Genomic DNA, 12,451 nt, shown 5'->3' with positions numbered 1-12,451 from the left:
CTTTCCCCAGCCCTTCTTTGACTCAGCAACAACCCTGGTACTCAGGTGGGGAGGCAGCAGGTGCCCACCCCAGGGAGAAAGGGCAGCTTCCCAACTTCTCAGCAGCCCAGAGAGAAGTGGGGGGTTTGGGAGGTAGCCAGTGCCTGCCTCACTGGCTTGCAAACTCCTGTAGATTGCTGTCATCTCCTGGAGAGATTGCCAGGATCCCAGGGGCCTGAAGTTCTGAGCTAGGACTTAGGCATGAGCCCAGGATTGTGGTTCACTGCTGAAGTCAGCCCGACCTGAGTGTGTGGTGGCTCCAGGGGGCTGGCTGCTCTTAATTCCTAAATGGAAGCAGATCCCCTTTCCCCCAAACCATCCTTGATGATGATGGTCAGAGATGGATAGGCTGTCATCTGAAGAAACTGAGAGGGTTCCAGGGGGACAAGGTAGACCAGCAGCGACTGTAATGAACAGGCTTCACAGGGCGGGCTTGCTTCCTGGAGAGCCCCCTGGGCAGTTTGGGAAGTTTGGCTTTGGAAGGCAAGGGACAAGGCAAAGGTGTCACGTGGCCGCTCTAGGCTGCTTCCTGAGACTTTAGGAATAAGGGCCATGGAGCCTGTGCCAGGTCAAAAGGAAGAGGAGAGAGGAAAAAAAGAGTACAGACTGGCCTCTGTTCTGAAAACATTTCTGAGTGAGTCACGCTGAATTTCTGCTGCTCCTGCACTGAGGGAGTTAGCTGCCCTGAAGAAGAGACCAGCTCCCACCCTGGGAGGGTCAGAAGGAACTAGAGCTGTTGATACTGGATGAGAGGAAACTGGGGGAAAGGGTGGGAAGTATGCTCTCCATCGTTAGAAATAGAAAAGGCTGTCGCAGAGCAGAAACCTTACTAAATCTTTGAGCTGGGTGATTTTTATCCAGGGCCAACCAACCTGGAGATGGGGCCTCTGCAAGCAAAGCCAAACCCCCAGATCTTATCAAGTGCTCTCTCCTCCATTCTGATTGCCCCCCCCCCGCCCCCCAGCTTGGAGCATTTCAAATGCAGACTTGATGGAAGGAAGAAGTTACAGGGAGGGGGGTTCTGATCAAGGAATTCTCTCTCTGACAAGTAGGATGGGTTAAGAAACTAAAGGTGTTGAGTTCCACAAAGTGGGAGGGGAGCAAGAAGAAGTCCTCTGACAGGACAGTCGGTAACATAGGATGATACCACTTTTGAGATTTTAATTTGATGTTAAAAATGATACAGACTCAAGAGACAGACCAAGAATGACAGCAGTTCACTGGGCTGCCACATGAGGGTGTGATTGACCCCAACACTTGGAAGGCAGAGACAGGAAGATTGTGTGTTCAAGGCCAGTCTGGGCTACAAAGAAAGGCTTTGCCTCTGAATAAGAGGGGGTGGGAGAGTGGGGGTGGGGGCGGGGGTGGGTGCATGCTACTGGTAACTCCCTCTCTTCTCTGGGCTTCTCTTTCTATTACCTTAACTCTTAGCTCCACTCCTTATGATCTGAGCTACAGAGTAAATTCAAGGCCAGCCTGGGTAGCTTAATGAGACCCTGTCTCAAATCTTTAAAAGAAGGGGGGGGGGGGCAGCAAGATGGCTCAACAATAAAGGTGCTTTCTATGCAGGCCTTCTAACCTGAGTGGGATCTCCAGAACCCATGTACATTTGGAAGGAAGAACCAGCTCTACATGCACACATATACATCACACACACACACACACACACACACACACACACACACACACACACACTTTAGAAAAGTAACAAGAGAAAGATGGCTGGGCAGTAGCTCAGTTCTATGAGGTATCCCCTCATAACTGGTATGTGTGCAGTTCTATGAGGTATCCCTGGTACCTGGTGTGTGCGCACACTTAGAGCCTAGACACACATGTGGGTTGCTAGCTCTTCAGATCTCAGCTTGCTGCCTGATTTACTCGGGGTCAGTGTCTGGGAATTTCACTTAAAGAGGCAAAAGATGAAGCCGACTTGGTGGCACACACCTGTAATCCCAGTACCTTGGAGGCTGAGACAAGAAAATAACAAGTTTGAGGTCAACCCAGGTTACATAAGGATACCTTGTCTTAACAAAACAAAACAAAAATATTAATAGACAAAAGACAGTTTGATGGGCACTTTCTACCCTGGCAGTGCAAATGAGAGTTCTGGAAGCAGAGGGGGCAACAGTTTCCAGGGTGGTGCTCAGGGGTAGCCAAGAGGATGGAGTGACATATAAGTTGGTCTTTGGTCAGAATACTTTCCTGGAGAGATAGTGAACTGCTTGTCCTAGGTTGCCTTGGTAATCCCTGGAAATACTGTTTGATCCCTTGGTAGAATGCTATAGAGGGAATCCTGATGGTCTGGGATTCTAGAACTGGAAGGCTTGGCGATCTGTCTGGGCCACACCAAGCAGGTGTCTCCTGGGCTGCTGCCAATTGAAAACCTGACTGGGCCAGGGGTGAGCTCTGATCTAAGGGCTGGCAACTGCAGGAAGCCCCCACCCTAATTCACCTGCGGAGACTGACTCAAGTCCGGAGCTCCGCCCACCTCTTGTCTGTCCAGGTGTGGGCCGGGTGGAGTAGACCTGAAATGAAGACCATATGGTTGTGGGTGGGCTCCTCCTCTGAGGGGTCTGGAGGAGTCCTGAGGGCTGCTCTTGTCTTATAGGGAAGGAAGGAGCTGCATAGTCTTTCGCTAAGCTGGTTTTCTTTTTCTTTTTCCAAGCCCTGGCCTGGTGGCTCAGGCTCTTTCTGCCTGGTTGGACTGATCCTCTTTTACCTCCACCCTCATAAGCATTTCTCATTCCAACTTCCCTATCCCAAGCCCGGACACATACCTGAAGGGCAGATCAAAGGCTCACAGCTGCTCTTGTGAGCTCCCATTAGACCCCAGCTGAGAAGGAGAGCCCACCCTGGCAGGCTGCCCTGGCCCCTCACCCTGCCTTCCTCATCCGGGCTTTCTGAGCTCACCCCAGTTTTATGCCTCCAGATGCAGGGGTGTGTGGGGGAACACCCTCAACCCTGCCCATTCCTCCCTTCCTGTCTCCTCAGAGGAGAAAAGCGTGCCTTGGATACCTTAGTGGAAAGCAGGCCTGGCGGCTGACCTGGGCAGACAGAAACAGCTGCCTGGAGAGCCTAAGTCCTGGTGCCTGGGGAAGGGCCAGCCCAGCCTCAGCTGCCTCACTCCCCCAGCCCACAATGAGAACTGAAAATTCATGGATCTGGCCTGAGGGCCTGGCGTGCCAGTGCCTGAAGGAATCCTAGGCCTTCTTCCCAGGCCTGGCACATACATAAAAGGAGCCTTCAGGGCCTTCTGTCTCTAAATATGCACCACATATTTCTTCCACCTTTCTGCTTGTACATTCATTTCCCCACCGACTTCCAGTGTTGCCTCCACTTGAGAAAAGCCTATCCCATAGGAAGGAACAGGGACACCATGTGACATAGATAGTGCAGGGGTGTCTGGTTTTTCTAGAAACAACACACCTTTGAGTTGCCTGCCCATCAGAATGAACTTTTGAGTAGAGCCTGATTGAGCACGGAGGACTCTTCTAGTAGTCTCTGTACTCAGGCATACAAACAGCTTTTTGGTGTATTAAGGTGGATTGCTACTCATTTGCTATCTCACCTAATCCACTTACCAACCCTAAGAATACGTATTGTGGAGACTGGTGTGGTAGCACGTGCCTGCAATCCCAGCACTTCTGAGATGCAGAGAGGAGAATTCAAAGTTCAAGGCCAGTCTCAGAAAGTAACAATAACACCACCACCACCATCACATAGACACACTCTCCCAAGCCTCCCCCACAAGGGTATTCTTTTCATTCCTTGTTTACGAGTGACAAAGGGAAGGTCCTCCTGGCTTTCACATAGCGTGCAGGTTTCTCTCATCTGAGAGTATGTATGCTCCCTGCTGCATTCTGTCTCCAGATCCATGCATAGTGTTGAACATTTCAGATGCCCTAAATCTGTCCTTGAGGGTGAGTACTAGGGCACCCACATCATGGATACCATAATCTGTGGATGCTCAGGTCTCTTACATTGTCTAGAACAGCTGAATTTTTGCATGCAACCTATGCATATCCTCTTGCCATCTGTGAATTACTCATCATACTAATACAATGGACAAGTTTTGTGTGGTTGATATAGGGAACTTTCTTTTGGGAGTGGGAGAGATCTGTGCGTGTTCAGAATAGACACGTTCGTTGTTTTGTTGTTTTTTTTTTTTTCCAGAATATTTTCAACCTCGGTCGTTTGATTCCACTCTCACTCCAGGAATGAGAGGCAGTAGTGTATAAGAGCTCAGAGCCGAGAGTCTGGAGCTAGGTGACCTAGTAGTGCAGGTACCAGTTCTGTTACTAGCTGTGTGTCACTGGGCCAGATGTTGTACCTCTGCAGGCCCCGGTTTCCTCCTCTGTGATGGTTATTGGGGTTGTTAGGAAGCTATGAAACACTTCTGTGAAATCTGAAACATACTGCACTGTGTTTACTTTTTGCTTTTTTGTTTGTTTTTGTTCTTTTGGAGCAAGGTTATCCTGTGTAAGCTTAGATGACATTGAACTTGCCGTGTATCATCGGACAACCTCAAGATCACAATCCCCCTCCCTTCCAAATGCTAAGATTTCAATGGGCACTGGCCACTCTGGAACTAATTTAAAAAAAAAATAATGGATGACTTATATTGTTTGAAGCCTTTGAGGCTAATATATAAAAATTATATATAAATAAATAAATGTGTGTGGGGGGGGTGAGGGGTGTTTTGCCTGCATGTATATCTGTGCATCATGTGCATACAGTGCCCGAGGAGTCCAGAAGAAGACATTGGATCGTTTGACCCTGAAGTTACAGATGCTAGGAAGCTGGGAATCAAAGCCTGCCCCTCTGAAAGATTATTGAGTCTCAGCTGTGGAGCAATATCTTCAGCCTCTCTGGTACGGCTTTTTGACCATTGCCCCTTTCCCAGAACTTAGTTTAGGCCAGACACAGAGGGGTGTCAAAAAAGTTCTTTTAACAAATGTTCATGGAAGACCTACTGGTGTGTGTCAATCCCTGGGGACATCGCTAGAAAAGGTGCTGTCCCTGGTCACAGTCCCAAGGAAGTTGAGGGACACAGATTTGAAATGGCACAGGGAGAGTTGGAGGGCCACTTTCATTCAAGTGCTACATAACCCTTATCAATTACTCATTAACTACCACACAGCCCAAAGGAAACATAACTCAATGTGGGGGAGCTTGGGAAGGAGAGAGGGCCAGTAGTGTCATAGCAAGGGGACTGTAATGTCCCTTTTGTCCCAGCATGCTCGCTAAGGGCACTAAAGCTGGAACTTCAACAGCAGCCTCCCATATCAGCACTCCAAGACAGATGTCTCTGCCCCCTCTCTCTGTGTCCTTGTGTTCCAGGAAATGGGAGTAACACATGTGGGGCCAAGGGTGATGGGTGCCTGGTGAATTTCTAACATTGAGTCATCCAGCAGATCCCAGGTGGAGTAGGGAACAACAGGGAGGAGGGAACAGGCTGGGGAGGGGAACGGAGACTACAGTGGAGGCTTGATCCAGGCTACGGAGAGGCCCCAGGAGGTTTCTAAGCAAGACCATCTGATGGCTGTTTCTAAAAGTCCACCAAGTGAAGATGAGCTCAGCCTGGGTCGCTGCAAGATGAAGGGACCTGGAGGTCACTCAAGTTAGGCTGAAGCTCAGGGGAGAGAACTGGGGTGGAGATTATCAGCGTGTAGATAGGAACTGGAGCCCAGAAAGATGAGCTCATGGAGGAAGATGGAGGCTGCACAAAGTGGGAAGGATTGAGCCCTGGGGTCTTCCAGCATTCAAGGCCTGGGAGATGAAGGAGAGCTGGCAAAGGAAACAGGGAGAGGAGCCAGAGTGCAGGGAGAGAAACCAAGGAAGCAGTGGGGGTGCTCTGTAAACCTTTCTCAAATGAACTTGAACTAGGAGTGAGAAAGGTCAACCATGGAAAGTAACCCTTTACCAGGAGAAGTTTATAGGTGAAGAATCCAGCAGCACCTTCATGAAAGAATTGCTGGCAGCAATGCAGACTCCTGAGCCCTAGGAATTCGAATTCAGTAAGTCCAGGTGAGACCTGGTATGTGTGTGTTGCGGGGAGTGGGGGTGGGGGTGGGGTGTTGTAATTTTCTCAAGTACCCAAGTGATTGAGAGACAGAGCCTATGGCCTTGACTGGAAGAACAGTTTTGGTGGCAGGTAGTGAAAAAACAGGCTAAGACCAGAGTAAAGTCCTGGTGACCAGCAGGACTACACACACACACACACACACACACACAAGCATCATGCACACACGCACAAGCACACACACACACACACACATGCACTCTCACATAGTCCCAGACCTTTCCCTTAGAACCCAGGTGCAGGCCCGGAGCCCAGCCAGGAGTAAACTGAGCCTCAGCGTGGAAAATATGGAACCAAGATATCCGGGGAGGGGGGCTGGCGGGAAGGGGAAAATAATGCAAACCATGCAGATCTGCCCGGGAAGGAGCAAGGCGTGGGGCGGGGGTGTGTGTGTGTGTGTGGAGCTGGTGAACAGCAAATGAGATATGAGACTGCAATGTGATATGGTAGCCCACTAAAGGCAGCCTCCCTCTCCCTCTCCCTACCCCCACCCCCATTCCATCCCGCATGTGTCCAGGCTGCTACAGCACGGAGCAGAAGATCCTCTTCAAGGGCTTCAGGCCCAGCTGTGCCTGGGCACTATCTTGAAACATCCTCAGCACATCCTGTTCAAAATCACGCAGCGGTATTGCAAAGGCATCATCAGGACTATGGGGCAAGCAGCAATCCAGTGTGCTAGGATGCAGAAAACCTAGAGTTCAGTGCCTCTTCTACCACCGATGGGCTATGTGCCCTCGCAGGCCACCTGCTCTCTCCTCGGCCTCTACTGCTGCCTTACGAGGAAGGAAGGTCTGGAAAACATAGGCTTTCCCGAGTTCAAATGTATCAGAGCTTCAAAGACTGCTGTATTTTAATCTGTTTTGTCCTGACTCCTCTGCAGGGAAGAAGGTGGGTGGGCTGGCTTAGTACTGTGCTGTGAGTTCTGCATCCAGTCAGCTTTCAAGCAGCCTTCTGAGGAAGGAAGCAAGCCCATTTTCCAGCAGATGATGTTGAATTTGGGGGGAATGGCCAGAGCCCTGGTATATGCTTCCTTGGGGTGATGGATCCTGGGGCTCCATAGATCCTGTGTGGCAGATTACCCCACTGTACTTAGAACCAGTTCTACCAAGCCCATAGTGTCTGCACTTCCCCATAAGAGTTAGTTAGACACCTTTCTCTGTCTGTCTGTCTGTCTGTCTCTGTATGGGGGGGAAGGTACATCCCGATAAAGGGCTGACCAAGTCTTTCAAATGTCTTTTTAACAGACTCCTTAGGGAGCCTGCAGCCGTGGGAGGCCCTCAGTGTGCGGTCTGGGCACAGTGGTTCACTTTGCCAGCCTCCCCTTCCCCTTGATCCATCCCAGAGTCTTAACTCTCTTGTCAGAGATCCTCGGAGCCAAGCTGATGATTGCCAGCTGGGATGAGAGGATGCAGGGCAGAGGCCACCAGGACCCTCCTCACCCTGACTCTAATTGGCTCTCCTGCTAGCTAGGGTTGGCCGTCAGCTTCGAGTTAGGCCTGGCTTCTCTCAAACCAGGACACTTGCCTGCTCAGCCAGGCCCAGCTTTCCCCTCCCTATAGGTCTTCCATGGAAAAAAAGGAGACCATCGCCTGTTTCTGGATCTTCCTTGGTGCTCAGGCTCTGACCCAGGATTTGGGGTGACTAAGAGGAAATCTAGGGGCTTAATGGCTTTCTGCACCCCCACCAGCTGACAGTCTGGATGGGTGTAGTGAAAGATGTGGTGGTTCGGTGAAATCGGTTTTCTTTTCTCCTTCCTCCCTAGACTCTATGCTTTTGGGAGCCTGCCTCCTTTCTTTCTCCCTGGGTCAGTCCATGGCTTCTGCCAAGAACCCCAGGAAGCCTGGATCTCATACTCACTATCTGGGGGTACAGTGTCCTTTCAAATGCGGACATACCAAGACTCTAGTCCTCCCCTTAGAATCCCTTGTGTGTGGCTTCTCTTTGCAACTAAAGTGAGTGACGTCCCTTCCTGTTCTCTGCAGAAATCAAGTCCCAACTCCCCAACCTGGTATTGGAGACTCTGATTCTTTTCTGTAAAGTTCGGCATTTGCTCAGGATCACTCACCATTCCCAGAATCCGTGTGCCTTTCCCTCCGATAGCTTTCATCCAAGCAGTAGTTCAAGTAGTGTCCAGAACCAAACTGTACCTTTGCTCTGTACTACTCTGTGATCTTGGGCAAGTTATTTCACCTCTTTGATCTTTGGGGTTTTTTTCCCCTTCAGATCTGAAAATCAGGCATATTCATACCTGTTAGTGTTGTAAGGATTCAGGTAATAAATGTAAAATACTCAGAACTAGAGTAAGTATCTACTTAAGTGCTAGCTGTCTGTCTATATTTAATTTAGTTATCTGTTTTGAGACACAATCTCACTATGTAGCACTGAGTGACAAGGGGTCTCAATGTAGACCAGGTTGGCCTCTGCTTCTGCCTCTGTCTCTGTCTTCTGAATGCTAGATTTAAGTGTGCATACCACCAGACCTGGCCCTACATTTTTTAGTGTATTTATTCATATTGTCTTTAAATTTTATTTTGGTTTGTTTTGGAGACAGTCTTACTATGTATGATGTATGTATGTAAAAACTCATTGCTAAGGATATTAGCCATCACATGGAATCCAAGATGCGTGGGCAGATGAATGAAACAGGGCATAGAAGGATATAAGAGCTCAGAGAATCCTTTGGATGCTATGCTACACAGTAACTATTCAAGTCCTTATGTGATCAGTGTGAATGTTGTTTCCTTTGCAACAGAGTAGGTTGGGAGACAGGGAGAACATTGGTGGGTGCAGTTGGTGTAGTTGCAAGTTTGCAATGAGCCTGCAATGAACTTAAAGGAATTCTCAGGACTGGCAATGGTAGGGGCCCTCAAACACTGCTGAGGGACTGATAGTATCTAAAGTACTTTCTCAGTCTTCTCCATATTTGATTCCCACCATAGCCTCTTCAGGGCACAGCAAAGTTACTGAGATCCTTGGCCAACCAAACCAAACCAAACCAAAAATAAATGGAATTCATAGGAATGGGAAATGACTTGCTTAGGGTCACATAGCTAAAAATGATCAAGGATTGCAGTCCAATTTCATTGAGTCTCTATGACCAGAATTAGAAGGAGTAGAGGCTAGACCTCCCTTATTTCTCTCTCTGTATTCTCTGGTGAGCTCTGTTCCAGTCCATAGGTATGCCTTTGGCAAGTCCTATGTAGGGCACTGAGATGCCGAGATGAAACTACACGGACTCCATCTTTGAGGTGGCTTAGGACACACAGGCATGAAAACTCAGAAACTCTGGTGCAATCAGCTAAGAACAGAGGCACAAACAGGAGCACAGAAGAGGTGGGGGGATAGTGGTGTGTAGTGAAATAGAGAAGGAAATAGGAATGCCGAGGGAGAGATAATGGGAACAGAAGAGAGATGGTATTCAAAGGGCAAGTAAAGCTCCTCCCGAGCTGGTAGCAAGGAGTTTGATTTGAAGAGCGAGTGGGCCAGCTGCAGATGATGCATCACCCTCTATGGTCTGTCACTGATGAGCTGGCATAATGCCACCAGCCTCATGCTTGGACTCCTTCATTCCTATATTGGCTACAGCCATAAGCATGACAGAGGGCTCTTGGTGGGACCATATCCTTCCTCTCTTTCTGCACTGGACCACTGAAAAGCTAGGGGACAGAGTGGAGCCTCTATTGCTACCTCTGAGTTCATGGGCTTTCAACAACAAAGAGTCTTAACCTAGTTCTGTTGTTGACTTGTGAAGCAAAGAGACAGGATGAGAGAGCCTGCTGAATGGGTAGGCATCTTGGAATAATAGGTCTGTGCCATCAGATCTTGGTGAGGGAGAGCAAATTCACTCTCAGCCTGTGTTCTTCACCATGCCACGGCCTGTTCTTGCCACTTGACATCCATTAGCCTAATGCATCCTCATACTAACCTTGTGGTTTTACAACTCTTACTGTAGATGCAGCTCAGGAGAAAGGGACCTGGCCCAGGTCACATCAAAGTAAGTGGTGGTCTGTGTCATCCCATCGCTGCGCCACCCTCCCCCTGCCCACCCCACTTGTGTACTTGCCTGAAGCTAAGCGGCCTCCCATTTCAAACCCAGAAGTAGAGCCTCCTGCTGCTTTTGGTGTCAAAAAGGAAGAAACTGACAGGTCCTCCAGAGACTTCAAGTTTATGCTGGTGTTAAATTGGGAGAGAAATACCTCGGTGGGCCCTTGCCCCAGGGCACTAAGCGTCTCAGTGGACAATATCCTGGACAGTGGCTTGACAATCCAACAGACACCGTTTACACGTGGCTGTTTGCCTCTCGTCAGATAATGTTTATTTCTCTTCCTGATTATGAAAGGCACACAGGCATGCCTGTTTCTTGAAAGGGCCTTTGATAAGAGCCGAGGGCAGCACATGAAAGAGCTGTTCTACAAGAGCCATTCTGCCAGCGCCTACATGCATGTGGCCAGGGCGTTTTTTGTTTTGTTTTGTTTTTGTTTTTGTTTTTTTAAATTTTTGTTTTGTTTTGTGTTTTGTTTGTTTGTTTGTTTTTAGGAGATGAGGGGAACAACCCAAGGAGTGGGCTCCTGACATGGCCCATGGCTGCTCCCCCCTTCCCCAACAAGCAAGGCAGCTCACAGAGGTGCCCTTGTTCCCTTACTCAGTGACCCAGGCTCTGCCTGCCACTCAGGGCGTGGCCCTCTCCTCAGCCCTAGGCATTCTCCCTTTGAGAGACTTTACCCCACAGCATGTCAGATATGTGAAAATGCACCCACATCCCATATTAAATGTAATTTTTGCTATAAAATATTTCAAAGGATTTTTATAATTCCGCTTTCAAAATTATTTGCCTATGAGTAAGTCGTTTCGTTCCCACTTGGCTATGATTTCTTTGTAATCATCGGGCATACTTGGGAATTCTTGCAAAGTGAGGAAATCTAAGCAACAAATTGTTTTCAAATGTAATGAAATTTTTAGGAATACTAAATTTAACAATTAACGAGGCTGATATTATATTATGTTTTGTAGACATATAATGGAACATTTATTAATTCCAATTCTGCTGTTTTCTTTTCATATTTTAGAGCCAATAAATGTTCTTTTTCTTGGGACTGGAAGGTTTTCTTAGGCCCTCAGAAAGCACAGAGGCCCCCGGGTTGCCTGGCTCTGGTGTCACGTGGAAAGCCGAGCCTGAACTTGAAGCAGTGTCAGCTAAGCCACTGGAGAGGGGACAAAGGAACTCAAGAGGGCCGTAAATGCAGTCTCCTCTAGCCCTCTTGTCATTAGTATAGTCCAGGAGACCCAGGAAGCTGAGAAAGGGCACGGTGGTTGCTCAGGGACACACAGCTCCCAAGAACCAACATGAATTAACTCTATCTTTTGGGCTGGGGGGTTCTCTGAGCCATCTCCTTCCCCAGGACTGCTCCTATAAAGTCATTGTTCTGAGGAACTGAGGGAAGGCCAGTGTGCTGAAGATGAATTCATCGTGCCTAAGACTATTACTGTTCTCAGAATTTTTCTCACTCTAAAGAAATCTGAGGTTCAAAGGATCAACACCATCGCCATTCCGGACTCGCTCGCTGAGTAATTAAGTGGTTTGCGTAATTTGACTAGGCTGTCTGAGCCTCAGTTTGTTTGCCTGTAAAGTGGGACTAATAGAACCTACCTCAAAAGGTATTCATGGGGAGGGATGCGTTGGCACCTGCAAAGCTCTGAGCAGAGAGCTGTGTGGCATACAGTAAAGGCTCAGTAAGTATTGGCTATAATAACAATTACCATTATCATCATCATCATTATTGTTCTCAGTGTACCAGGATCCAAACTACTCACTTTATGAACCAAGCCCCCAGGACACTGGGGAACAAAGGAGACAGTTCATGGGAAACTGGAGCTTTGGGCTGCGACTGGGGCTTGGACTGGAGAATCTGATCTGTCAGGCTTGGAGGGGCCATATCCACCAACTGCCACCTGCCAGGCCTTTGGAACCAACCCTGCAAGTAAGAGGGACTTCTTCACATCCCAAGCTGGCTGGCCTATATTTAGTGATGATAGCAGCTGGCCCCAGGCCCTCTCAGAAAGCCTAGAGAAGAAAGGTGAGAAGAAGCGAAGGGGAGGGCCAAAGGGATTAGGCTTGTGGCTGCCTGGACCGCCCCTCCAGGACCTGCACACTCCATGACGCTCATAACATGGTGATAGGCTAGCCCTCATCTCACAGGCACCCCACCATCTCCTTCTTTTGCTTCATTCCAGCCGCTCATAACCAGCAGTCCCAGATGAATATTCAGGGCCAGTTTGGAAGGACCCCAAACTCTCCCTTCAGACTACAGAGGCCCAGGGAAAGGAGAGATG

At 48.8% G+C, this 12,451-nt stretch overlaps 1 long non-coding RNA gene across 1 annotated transcript in view; it reads left to right on the top strand.

Annotated features, from left to right (window-relative positions):
• Window positions 1–11,213, top strand: part of Gm14812 (predicted gene 14812) — a 38,467-nt gene extending 27,254 nt beyond the window's left edge. Inside the window, exon 7 of the long non-coding RNA NR_033544.2 lies at window positions 10,074–11,213. This is a non-coding gene — a long non-coding RNA (predicted gene 14812). The remainder of the gene's footprint in view (window positions 1–10,073) is intronic.
• The last annotated feature ends 1,238 nt before the right edge of the window (window positions 11,214–12,451 follow it).

Source organism: Mus musculus, chromosome X (assembly GCF_000001635.26).
Source record: "Mus musculus strain C57BL/6J chromosome X, GRCm38.p6 C57BL/6J".
Classification (NCBI taxonomy): Eukaryota; Metazoa; Chordata; class Mammalia; order Rodentia; family Muridae; genus Mus; species Mus musculus.
The sequence above is the reverse complement of the archived record's forward strand: the minus strand, read 5'-3'. Positions and strand labels throughout refer to the sequence as shown.